Genomic DNA, 13,513 nt, shown 5'->3' with positions numbered 1-13,513 from the left:
CTACTATCCAAAAGTAGAGCGATCCTATGAGAACATTCATAGGCCAGAATGGTGTAAAATGAAGAAGCACTTACTATGAATTTATATAATGGAAAATTTTTTGAGTGTTCCAGACCCAAAAAATAACCTCTCTTAGGCTTTTTTTTGATACTTTAGGACACATCTTGCTAAGGGATGCCCAAAGTAAGTCAAGATAAAGCACAGATGCTCACAGACACAGCTCAAAGCTTTGATGGCTTGGTGCTGGGATGCTGAGTATAGTCCTGGGGAAGGAGCTTGGTGAGGCCACTCTTGCTGCTCAGGGTACCCACAGCCTCTGTAATGGTTTGCTGCAAAACATACACTGAGTGCCATTTTTGCTTTTTGGTTTTTTATGCAAAAGACAGTATCTTCTTCAGATTTCTTGCAGGTAATGAAAAAAGGTGCTAATGTGGGTCTTTTGTAAAAGTGAAGTGGTGTAACTACAAACTTTAAAAAAGCAGGGGATATCTATACATCATATGACGCTTATTTAATGTGTATCCTCCATTTCCTATTTTTAAATTTATTATTTTTTTAAAGATTTTATTTATTTGTTTGACAGACAGAGATCACAAGTAGGCAGAGAGGCAGGCAGAGAGAGAGGAGGAGGCTGGCTCCCTGCTGAGCAGAGAGCCCGATGCGGGGCTCAATCCCAGGACCCTGGGATCATGACCTGAGCCGAAGGCAGAGGCTTTAACCTACTGAGCCACCGAGGTGCCCCATCCATTTCCTTTTTAATAGCAATCAGACCACTCAGTTGACACAAGTTTTAGACAATATTACCCTTAGAATCTTGAAAACATTACATATTCAATTGTTTGTTTGTTAATAGTGTGAAATCTGCAAGCTTTCAGTTATAATAAAATCTGAGGATCTAATGTGAAATGCAATGACCATGGTTTAGAACACTGTATTGTGTAATTAAAATGTGCTAGGACAATAGAATTTAAATGTTCTCACACACACACAGAAAGAAAACCAAAAACCACTAAGTAAATATGGGAGGTGATGGGTGTGTTAATTAACTAGATGGGGAGGGAGTCCTTTCATGACATACGCATATATCAGAACACCATGATGTACCTTTTAAATATCTTAAAGTTTGTGAGTCAGTTATACCTCAAGAAAGCTGAAAAATAAATAAATAAATAAATAAATAAATAAATAAATAAAATACTATGAAATTTAAAGCCTTATAAATGAGAGAGACATATTTAAGAAGCTCCTCATGAGCTAGATAAAATCTTAGTAAGTCACGATGCTCTCTAGATGAACAGAACAGAACATTTTGTGGTACCATCCACTGATGTTGCTTGGTTAAGGTACTGGTCATAAATAACTTTTGTGGAGCTACCATTTGCTCATCTGAGATAAAGAACTCAATGGGCCTTATTCCTCCATGTACAGCTTACCATGTGCATCTCATTTCACTGGGAGGACAGGGAGACAAATATTTAGATAGCCATGGTAACATTTTAAGAGCCTATAAAGACCTTCCTTTTAGTAGTTGTGGCTTTTAAGAATCTTGTAGAAGTGTATAGGAAACAAGGACCAGACTAAATCATAGAATTAGAAATTATTTTGTTGATGAATTCACCATGGAAACTAATCTAGGACTATTTCAGTCTAATTATCAAGATACCCACATAAGAAAGCCCTTTCTTTATTGCAACACTTCATAAGCTCCTCTTTTTTCAGTCTTCTATCTCTATGAGTTACCAGAGGCATTTTTAAGTAGTGTCCATTTTGTCACTATAATATGAAGATGGGTCTTGCCCATTGTCTTTAATTTATGTGTGTCCTCTACTCTATACGAGTCCATTGATAAATTAGATAAAAGAATTCATTTTGGCTTAGTGTAAGATCAACCAGTGAAGTGTTGCAGAGTCAGGGAGAGAGGTATAATGAAAGGAACAAGCAAATTAAGCCTTGAATTTTCCTTTGAATGGGTGGAACTAATCTTTGCTTTGACTTTTCCTTGTTATCCTTTTTATACCCCCTTCATACTCATAGAAGAGTGAATGTGGTCAGTATTGATAGGCACATGTTTTTTTGGTTGACTTTATTTTTATACACAAATTTAAATTGAAATCCTATATTTTTATTATATACCTTTCTGGCACAGGCAGTATTACTGGTTATTTTTCTCAAATCTGTTTTAGGACATCCTTCAAAATCTTATTCATTGGACATTTTAAAATTGCTGGAATGTTTCAGATAGATTTTTCTACTAAGTTACAGCAGTGGGGACCACCCACCTCTTTGGGGGTCTTGGATAATGCTCATGAAAGGTGCTGGAGATTAAATTAGTTATTTCATACCCACACACACCTTCTTAGAAAATTTGCTCAGCCTTTCTCAGGGAGCTTATTTCAATGGGCTCCGGCAAGAGAGTAGAAGGCCAGAAAACCTTATATTTGTCTACAAGTAATTGGACCGGGATGGATGACACATGTGTACATAGAGATTGAACCTCTTCAGATTTCCAAGTTGGGTCCTGGTAAACTGATGAATAGGAAAAGATGGAGGGAAAGAGAGAAGGAGTGAAGGAAAGCGAGAGGGAGGGAGAGAGAAGGAAAGTGGGAGAGGGAGAGAGATTTCTAGTTACTGGTTCTAGTCCTTTAGGCCTCATGTATTTACTAAAATTTCTTATAATTAGGTCCTTCTTTTCTAAAATGGGCTTGAGTTGGTATATGTTTCCTATGACCTCATATCTTAGATATGAAAATTATATGTAGGGCAAGTTTTCAGGCACAGAGGTACAAACAGGGTTTGCTCATTAGTAAAAATTAATTAGTGAAGAATAGGATAATGACAGTGACAGCAATTCAGACCCACTTCAACAACTAGTTTTAGAATCCCAGGTACTTAACAGAGGCCATGTTCAAAGTAACTTTATGATGATATTTTGTATTCACAGATAAGTTCTAAGTTAGCTTCATTTACTCAGAGACCCTTAGGAATATGTAGGTACTCATTGCCTCATTTTGGTACTTTTCAAACTTTAAAAAAATAGCTAATAAATATTAGAAAACACAATGAGATTAGTGGAAAATAATTATAAGGGATAATAATTCAGATATTTAAAAAAATAACCCCTCCCAAATAGTGCATGTCAGATAAATATGAAAAGCCCAGATGCTTTTAAATAGTATTTCCTGAGTCCAAGAATCAGGTTGCATAAGACTTAAGCACATCCAAAATCCCTATCTAATGGAAAAATGGAAGCACAGAAATGATACGATAGCTATCTTTCAGCATTTTTTTTTACTATCTTTCAACTGGGTAAAAGTTGGAAGGTGAATTTTTTGTAACTTCTACAAATTAAATTACAATGTGTAGTGAAAGTAAAATATAGTTAACCAATTTGAAGTAGTAGAATATAAATTTAGCAATGTATCTATATCCTTTGGTTAAGAATAGAAAGTTCCCTCTATCTCCAAAAAAACATATTTTAAGTAACATGCAATTAATGACTGGCAGACACACAGAATATCCCCCAGAGTTTGCACAAAACCCATCTTTATTATTATTTGTGTGTGTGTGTGTGTGTGTGTGTGTGTGTGTGTATGTATTTCTTTTCCTCATATTTTTAAAATTTCTTTTCAGCATATCATTATTCATTGTTTGTGCACCACACCCAGTGCTCCATGCAATACGTGCCCTCCCTAATACCTACCACCTGGTTCCCCCAACCTCCCACCCCCGCCCCTTCAGAACCTTCAGGTTGTTTTTCAGAGTCCATAGTCTCTCATGGTTCACCTCCCCTTCCAATTTCCCTCAACTTCCTTCTCCTCTCCATCTCCCCATGTCCTCCATGTTATTTGTTATGCTCCACAAATAAGTGAAACCATATGGTAATCGACTATCTCTGCTTGACTTATTTCACTCAGCATAATCTCTTCCAGTCCTGTCCATGTTGCTACAAAAGTTGGGTATTCATCCTTTCTGATAGAGGCATAATACTCCATAGTGTATATGGACCACATCTTCCTTATCCATTCGTCCGTTGAAGGGCATCTTGGTTCTTTCCACAGTTTGGCAACCGTGGCCATTGCTGCTATAAACATTGGGGTACAGATGGCCCTTCTTTTCACTACATCTGTATCTTTGGGGTAAATACCCAGTAGTGCAATTGCAGGGTCATAGGGTAGTTCTATTTTTAATTTCTTGAGGAATCCCCACACTGTTCTCCAAAGTGGCTGCACCAACTTGCATTCCCACCAACAGTGTAAGAGGGTTCCCCTTTCTCCACATCCTCTCCAACACATGTTGTTTCCTGTCTTGCTAATTTTGGCCATTCTAAGTGGTGTAAGGTGGTATCTCAATGTGGTTTCAATTTGAATCTCCCTGATGGCTAGTGATGATAAACATTTTTTCATGTGTCTGATAGCCATTTGTATGTTTTCATTGGAGAAGTGTCTGTTCAAATCTTCTGCCCATTTTTTGATATGATTATCTGTTTTGTGTGTGTTGAGTTTGAGTTCTTTATAGATCCTGGATATCAACCTTTTGTCTGTACTGTCATTTGCAAATATCTTCTCCCATTCCGTGGGTTGCCTCTTTGTTTTGTTGACTGTTTCCTTTGCTGTGCAGAAGCTTTTGATTTTGATGAAGTCCCAAAAGTTCATTTTGGCTTTTGTTTCCTTTGCCTTTGGAGACATATCTTGAAAGAAGTTGCTGTGGCTGATATCAAAAAGGTTACTGCCTATGTTCTCCTCTAGGATTCTGATGGATTCCTGTCTCACACTGAGGTCTTTTATCCATTTTGAGTTTATCTTTGTGTACGGTGTAAGAGAATGGTCGAGTTTCATTCTTCTACATATAGCTGTCCAGTTTTCCCAGCACCATTTATTGAAGAGACTGTCTTTTTTCCACTGTATATTTTTTCCTGCTTTGTCAAAGATTATTTGACCATAAAGTTGAGGGTCCATATCTGGGCTCTCTATTCTGTTCCACTGGTCTATGTGTCTGTTTTTATGCCAGTACCATGCTGTCTTGGTGATCACAGCTTTGTAGTAAAGCTTGAAATCAGGTAATGTGATGCCGCCAGTTTTATTTTTGTCTTTCAACATTTCCTTAGTAATTCGGGGTCTCTTCTGATTCCATACAAATTTTAAGATTATTTGCTCCAGCTCTTTGAAAAATACCGGTGGAATTTCGATCAGAATGGCATTAAATGTATAGATTGCTCTAGGCAGTATAGACATTTTAACAATGTTTATTCTTCCAATCCAAGAGCATGGAATGATCTTCCATCTTTTTGTGTCTTCTTCAGTTTCTTTCATGAGTGTTCTGTAGTTCCTCGAGTACAGATCCTTTACCTCTTTGGTTAGGTTTATTCCCAGGTATCTTATGGTTCTTGGTGCTATAGTAAATGGAATCAATTCTCTAATTTCCCTTTCTGTATTTTTATTGTTAGTGTATAAGAAAGCCACTGATTTCTGTACATTGACTTTGTATCCTGCCACGTTACTGAATTGCTGTATGAGTTCTAGTAGTTTGGGGGTGGAGTCTTTTGGGTTTCCATATAAAGAATCATGTTATCTGTGAAGAGAGAGCGTTTGACTTCATTGCCAATTTGGATAACTTTTATTTCTCTTTGTTGTCTGATTGCTGTTGCTATGACTTCTAATACTATGTTGAACAAGAGTGGTGAGAGTGGGCATCTTTGTCGTGTTCCTGTTCTCAATGGGAAGGCTGCAAGCTTTTTCCCATTGAGGATGATATTTGCTGTGGGTCTTTCATAGATAGATAGATGAAGTTCAGGACTGTTCCCTCTATCTCTATACTTTGAAGCGTTTTAATCAGGAACGGATGCTGGATTTTGTCAAATGCTTTTTCTGCATCAATTGAGAGGACCATGTGGTTCTTCTCTCTTTTCTTATTGATTTGTTCTATCACATTGATTGATTTGTGAATGTTGAACCATCCTTGTAACCCAGGGATGAATCCCACCTGGTCATGGTGGATAATCTTTTTAATGTGCTGTTGGATCCTTTTTGCTAGGATCTTGTTGAGAATCTTAGCATCCATATTCATCAGTGATATTGGTCTGAAATTCTCCTTTTTGGTAGGGTCTTTGCCTGGTTGGGGGATCAGGGTAATGCTGGCTTCATAAAAAAAGTCTGGAAGTTTTCCTTCTGCTTCAATTTTTTGAAACAGCTTCAGGAGAATAGGTGTTATTTCTTCTTTGAAAGTTTGGTAGAATTCCCCAGGGAATCCGTCAGGTCCTGGGCTCTTGTTTTTTGGGAGGTTTTTGATCACTGCTTCAATCTCGTTAGTAGAAATTGGTCTATTCAGGTTGTCAATTTCTTCCTGTGGTTCAATTTTGGGAGTTTATAGTTTTCCAGGAATGCATCCATTTCATCTAGGTTGGTTAGCTTATTGGCAAATAACTGTTGATAATAACTTCTGATGATTGTTTCTACTTCCTTGGTGTTAGTTGTGATCTCTTCCTTTTCGTTCATAATTTTATTAATTTGGGCTTTCTCTCTTTTCTTTTGGATTACTGTGGCCAGTGGTTTATCGATCTTATTGATTCTTTCAAAAAACCAGCTTCTAGTTTCATTGGTACATTCTACTCTATCTCTGGTTTCTACCTCATTGATCTCTGCTCTAATCTTGATTATTTCCTTCTTATGTGTGGAGTTGGTTTGATTTGTTGTTGATTTTCCAGTTTTTTAAGGTGGTGTATTCTGGATTTTTCAATTTTTTTTGACGGAGGCTTGGATGGCTATGTATTTCCCCCTTAGGACCGCCTTTGCTGTATGCCATAGGTTTTGGACCAAAGTGTCTTCATTCTCATTGTTTTCCATGAATTATTTAAGTTCTTCTTTGATCTCCTGGTTGATTCAAGCATTCTTAAGCAAGGTGGTCTTTAGCTTCCAGGTGTTTGGGTTCCTTCTGAACTTTTCCTTGTGATTGAGCTTCAGTTTCAAAGCATTGTGATCTGAGAATATGCAGGGAATAATCTCAGTCTTTTGGTATCAGTTGAGCCCTGATTTGTGACTCAGTATCTGGAGAAGGTTTCATGTGCACTTGAGAAGAATGAGTGTTCTGTTGTTTTAGGGTGGAATGTTCTGTATATATCTATGAGGTCCATCTGGTCCAATGTGTCATTCAATGCTCTTGTTTCTTTATTGATTTTCTGCTTTGATGATCTGTCTATTACTTAGAGAGGCATGTTAAGATCTCCTACTATTAATGTATTCATATCAATATGACTCTTTATCTTGATTAATAATTTTCTTATGTAATTGGCTGCTCCCATATTGGGGGCGTAGATATTTACAATTGTTAGATCATCTTGGTGGATAGTCCCTTTAAGAATTATGTAGTGTCCTTCTGTATCTCTGACTGCAGTCTTTAGTTTAAAATCTAATTTATCTGATATGAGAATCGCTACCTCGGCCTTCTTTTGAGGCCCATTGGCATGAAAGATGCTTCTCCATCCCTTCACTTCAGTCTGGGTGTATCTTTAGGTTCAAAATGGGTCTCTTGTAGACAACATATGGATGGGTCCTTTTATCCAATCTGCAACCCTGTGTTGTTTTATGGGCGCATTTAGGCTATTCACATTGAGAGTGATTATTGATAGATATGTTTTTATTGACATTGTGTTACCTTTGACGTCTTTCTTTCTGTAGATTGTCTCTATATTTCTGTTCAATGATATTTTTAGGATTTTTTCTCTTTTATAGAACCCCCCCTTAATATTTCCTGCAGTGTCGGCTTGGTGGTTGCATAGTCTTTTAAGCCTTGCCGGTCTTGGAAACTTTTTATCTCTCCATCCATTTTAAATGCCAGTCTTGCTGGATAAAGTATTCTTGGCTGCATGTTCTTCTCATTTAGTGCCCTGAATATATCTTGCCAGCCCTTTCTGGCTTGCCAGGTCTCTGTGGACAGGTCTGACGTTATTCTGATGGGCTTTCCTCTGTACGTAAGGAGCTTCTTTGTCCTAGCTGCTTTCAAGAGGGTCTGCCTACAATTATAATTCTTCATTCTTACTATTAGGTGTCTCAAGGACTTTCGAGAATCTATAATCTTAGGGGGAAATTGTTCTGTCTCTAGTACATGAACACTGGTTCCATTCATGAGATTGGGAAAATTTTCATGGAGAACTTGTTCCACTATATCTACTAGACTTCTTTCTTTTTCCTCCCCTACAGGGATTCCAATAATTCTGATGTTGGAATGTTTCATGGCATCATTTATTTCCCTGATTCTGTTTTCGTGGTTTCTAAGCTGTTTGTTCCAGGCTTCCTCCTGATTCTTTCTTTCTATCTGTTTGTCCTCCAGATCACTAATTCTATCTTCTATCTCAGTTACCCTAGCTTTTAGAGAATTTAGATTAGATTGGAACTCACTGAGAGCATTTTGAACATCATCCCTGGTGGCTTTCAGTTCTGCACTAACATTGTGAACATCATCCCTGGTGGCTTTCAGTTCTGCCCTAATAAATTCCGTTTGGTCATCCATGGCTTTCTCCAACCTAGCTATTGCCTGGATAATTGTTAGCCTGAATTCCCTTTCCGACATATTGTCTATGTTGACATCTGTTAGCTCTGTGGCAGAAGGCCCATCTTCTGTATTTTTCTTCTGTTGGGCATTCCTCCTCCTAGTCATTTTGGTGAGAGATGACTGAACGGATGTAGCTGGATGTATTGACTATAGTGCAGTCAAGGTGCACCCTGGAACGCTTCTTAGCAATCCCTACCCAAATGAGAGAAAAAAGAAAAGAAAAAGAAAAAAGAGAGAGAGAGAGAGAGGAAAAAAAGGGAAGATAAAAGAGAAGGCTCAGCCCAAATGGGCCCCAAGGTAAGATTTATGAAGTATACAAACAAAAAGACTGATAAAAGTATATGACAAGAGAAAAAAATATATATATAAAAGCAAAAAAAGGAAGAACCTCATCAAAAAGAACCCCAAGTATAAGATTTATATACTATCAGGACAAACATAAATACACAGAAGTACTGGCGGAAGAAAAAGATGGGAGAGTGGTTATAAATTCTCAGTGTGTGAGAGGAAGGTTATTTTGATTCTTCCTGAATGTATCTTGATATCTTTGTTAAAGGACTCAACTTTCCTAAGATAAAGGGGGATTAAAAATTGGTTTACTGGGGCGCCTGGATGGCTCAGTGGGTTAAAGCCTCTGCCTTCGGTTCAGGTCATGATCCCAGAGTCCTGGGATCGAGCCCCGCGTCAGGCTCTCTGCTCGGCAGGGAGCCTGCTTCCTCCTCTCTCTCTGCCTGCCTCTCTGCCTACTTGTGATCTCTGTCTGTCAAATAAATAAATAAAATCTTTAAAAAAAATTGGTTTACTTATAGGGATAGCATTGATTGCAGAAAGGGGATTACCTTGAAGTTTAACTCTATATGAATATTAGAAAATAAAAATAAAAAAAGAATAAACTATACTAATCTAAACTAAAATTAAAAAAAAATTAAAAAAAACAGAAAAGCAAAAGAAAAACACGGGTATATGTATCAAAAAGTTCAGGTTAAAAGGTTATTATGGAATTTGATATACTGGACATCTCACTGTGATGGTAAATAGGTAAAAAATTATCTATATTAAAAAAATGAACTAGCATAGTGGGAACGAGTTAAAAATAAAAGCTGTATCTATGAAGTAGTGGTGTCTTTTTCTTTTCTTTCTTTTTTTTTTTTCTGATTGGTTTTCTGGGGGAGGGGCCTGCCACATGGGTTTTCAGTCAATGATGTTCATTGAGTTAAGTCCTCCCGCCCCCCTCAAGGGGGTGGGCTCTGAGGAAACAGGTTTTTCAGGCTTGTGTTCTCTGGAGGTTTTCATGTTTGTTGATTTGTTTTCTCTTGCCTTGACAGCTTTTGATGGTTTTTGGAGGTTTAGAGAAAAGCAAACTGCGCTCCAGCCTCCCTCTCAGAGAGAAGCCTCAGTGTGCTCCCCTGTGGGTGCTTCAGAGCACATAAGTTCCCCCTTGGCTCCTGGCAGAGCAGGTTCCGGGTCACGGTCCCCGGGGACACAGGAGCTCCTGCTTGTACCCAAAACTATGGCAGCGGCTCCAGAGAGGTTCCAAGCAGTGATCACACACTGAGATTTTCCTGCTGGCCTGGGCTGGGAGTGCCTGGTCTTTCCAGGTCCAAGAGCACCAGGCTGGCGCCTGCACGCACCTCTCCCAGGGGAGGGTGTAGGGTGTGCGTGTCTCAGGCTCTGATAGCATGGCACAGTGTTCTGCCGTCTGGTGAGGCTCCCAGCCCCTCATGGGAGCCGGACCCCACGTGTTCTCGGGCGCGCTGGCGGCTCAGGGACCAAGACCTGGTTTCTCTGTTGCACTCTCTCTAGTTCAGCGCTAGGGGTGGCTGTCCTGGGTCCGGGGACTTAAGCCCCTGTCCCTACCACCCCAATTCCCACAATTTCCCTCCACGGTCCTTTGCTCTTTTTGAGAGCTTTAAACCAGACTCCAAGTTAATGCTGGTCCCCATACGCAGGGCACTCTCGTATTGGGGTATTACTTTCCAATGAGTTGTCTCTGGTGGCTCCCTCCCCTTTTTGTTTATCTTCTGATATCAGTCCGTCGTTCCCACTCCACTTTACCTGCCCACTGGCATCTTCTGCCCCTGTAGAGATCTAGACGTGTATAATTCTGATCTCAGGCTGATTTCATGGGTGATCGGAGTTCTTTGGTAGATAATCAGCTCACTTTAGGGTACAGGTTGAAATGGCGCCTCCTCCTACTTCCCCGCCATCTTGTCTCCCCCCATCTTTATTTTAAAAAGTTAAAAAGTGTACAGAATATTAGACATTACTCAATTAAAATCTTTGGGGCTTCAAAGGACACCATGAAGAAAGTGTAAAGGTAATCCACAGAATGGGAGAAAATTTTTGCATATCATTTATCTGATAAGGGACTTGTATATAGAATATATAAAGAATTATTACAGCTCAATAATAAAAAGACAACCCAATTAAAAAATGGACAGAAAATAACCTTTATCTTTTTGCACATTGGGCCAGCTGGTAATGCTGGGAAGTCAATACATTGCAATCTGCTGTCACTGTTAGGGACTATGGCTCTGTGGAGCAGGACCTTAAAGATAGCCACAATGGATGAAAATGGTGATAATGAAAAAAAAAATGGCTGCTTTGGAGGCCAAACTCATCAAATTGAGTATGATTTTGGTGACTTCAATTTGCCTTGTGATAAAACTTTAAAGGCACAGATCAAACCAGATGAGGGTTGGTTACCTTTAAATATAATGATACAATTCATCTATCTATTTAATTTTAATGTAATAGTGGAAGCACTGAGCAAATCAAAGGCAGGACTCATGGAAATAAATGAAGCTAAAAGTAAAATCAGAAGATCGCCAAGCAAACCTTACCCTGAAGTAACGGATAAGTATAAAAGTGATGTTAAAAAAAATATGTGTTTGTATTAAAAGCTTCCCAACTGATGCAGTGCTTGATGACATAAGAGTGGTAAGAGATAAAGGTCAAATACTAAATATTCAGATGAAAAGAGCATTGCATGCAGTATTTAAGGTATCGATATATGCTGTGTTTAATAGAATTGAATCTAAGAAGTTTGTTTAGACCCCTGGCCAGAAGACAAGGACCTGACTGCTTCAGAAAGAAAAATAACAGAAGCAGAAGAGGAAGAGGAAGGAGTGATTGGGTGGCTCAGTTGCTTAAGCATCTGCCTTCGGCTCAGTTCATGATCTTGGGGTTCTGGGATTGAGTTCTGTGTTGGGCTCCCTGCTCAGTGGTGAGTCTGCTTCTCCTTTTCTTTCTTCTTCTATGATCTCTCTCATTTTCTCTCAAATAAAATCTTTTTAAAAAGAGGAAGAAGGAAGAGAAAGAAAAGGGGAAGGGAGAGGAGGAGAAGGATGCTGAGGAGGAGGAAGATGGGGAAGAGGAGGAAGACGAGGCAAAAGAGGAAGAAGAAAGAAAACAAAGTGAAGTAAACTATATGCTAAGCAAGATCAAGAAGAAAAATGAAAGGTAGCAGAAAATGCTGAAATGAAATCTCTAGCAGAAAGGATTAGATGGAGATAAACCATGAGAAAACATGTGTGGATTCTGAGAAACAAACTGAGGGTTTTGGAGGGGAGGGGGATGGGGGGTTGGATGAGCCTGGTGGTGGGTATTAAGGAGGGCACATATTCATGGAGCACTGGGTGTGGTGCATAAACAATGAACTTTGAAACACACACAAAAAATTAAATTAAAAAAAAAGATTGGATGCTTGCTGAAATTTGGGGGGAACTTAGATGATCAGATCTGTAGAGAAGATTTGAACATCTTTCTCTTAAATCATGGTGAAATAAAATGGATAGACTTTGTTAGAGGAGCAAAAGAGGGAATAATTCTATTTGATGTAAGAACTAAGGAAGCATTGGATAAAGCCAAAGGTGCAAATAACGGTAATATACAATAAAGGAACAAAGAAGTGACCTGGGGATGGGGCACCTCGGTGGCTCAGTCAGTTAAGTGTCTGCCTTCGGTTCAGGTCATGATCCCAGGATCCTGGGATCAAGCCCCATGGTGGGCTCTCTGCTCAGCAGGGAGCCTGCTTCTCCCTCTGCCTGCTTGTGCTCTCTATCAAGTAAATAAATAAAATCTTTTTAAAAAAGTGACCTGGGACGTACTAAAGGAAGAAATGGAAAAGAAGCAATGAAAAAACTCATAAATCAACAAGAATCCCTAAACAAAAGGAAGTCTAAAGGTCTCAGATTTAAAGGAAAAAGAAAGGGAAATAAAACTGTCTAGGATGGGTAAAGGAAAAGTTCAGTTTCAGGGCAAGAAAATGAAATGTGATCGTGATTATGAAGGTGATAAAAATGGTGCAGCTGGACAAGGAAAAAGAGCAAGAAAAGAAACAGACAAGAACGTGCATTGAAACAATAGAAAACACAAAATGGTGCTGGAGGCTGACAGTTTGGGAAACAAAGTGTTTATTCATTTTATTTTTAAAAAATTTTTATTATTTTTAACTTTTTATTTTTTTAGTTTGAGATGTAGTGTTCAGTAATTTATCAGTTAAGTATAACACCCAGTGCTCATCATATCATGTGCTCTCCTTAAGGTCCATCACCCAGTTACCCCACTTCCCCTACTACCCTTCCAGCAACCCTGTTTGTTTCCTATAGTTAAGAGTCTCTCATGGTTTTTCTCCCTCTCTTCCCATTCAGTCTTTAGTCCCTTCCCCTATGATCTGTGCTGTTTCTTATATTCCACACAAGAGTGAAACCATATGATAATTGTCTTTTTCTGATTGACTTATTTCACTCAGCATCATTATGCCCTCCAGTCCCACCTGTGTGGATGTAAATGGTAAGTATTCATCCTTTCTGATGGCTGAGTAATATTCATTTAAATTATATTTTAAGTTGCTTTTGTCTTTGGAGGCTTTTAAAAAGAAAACTGAATTGGGTCCCCTTTAGTGTCGCTTGTAAAAAAGGAAAACTTTTTTTGTTGTTTAATGTGTCTCTTTTTGTTATCCAAATGA

General features: G+C 38.7%; 1 pseudogene; it reads left to right on the top strand.

The window, feature by feature from the left end:
- The first annotated feature begins 11,108 nt into the window (after nucleotides 1–11,108).
- Nucleotides 11,109–12,939, top strand: LOC116868777 (annotated as a pseudogene).
- Nucleotides 12,940–13,513: the final 574 nt, after the last annotated feature.

The sequence above is a fragment of the Lontra canadensis genome, unplaced genomic scaffold (assembly GCF_010015895.1).
Source record: "Lontra canadensis isolate GAN:19392208 unplaced genomic scaffold, GSC_riverotter_1.0 scaffold16, whole genome shotgun sequence".
Lineage (NCBI taxonomy): Eukaryota > Metazoa > Chordata > Mammalia > Carnivora > Mustelidae > Lontra > Lontra canadensis.
Note: the sequence above shows the minus strand (reverse complement) of the source record. Positions and strands in the feature narration are given on the sequence as shown.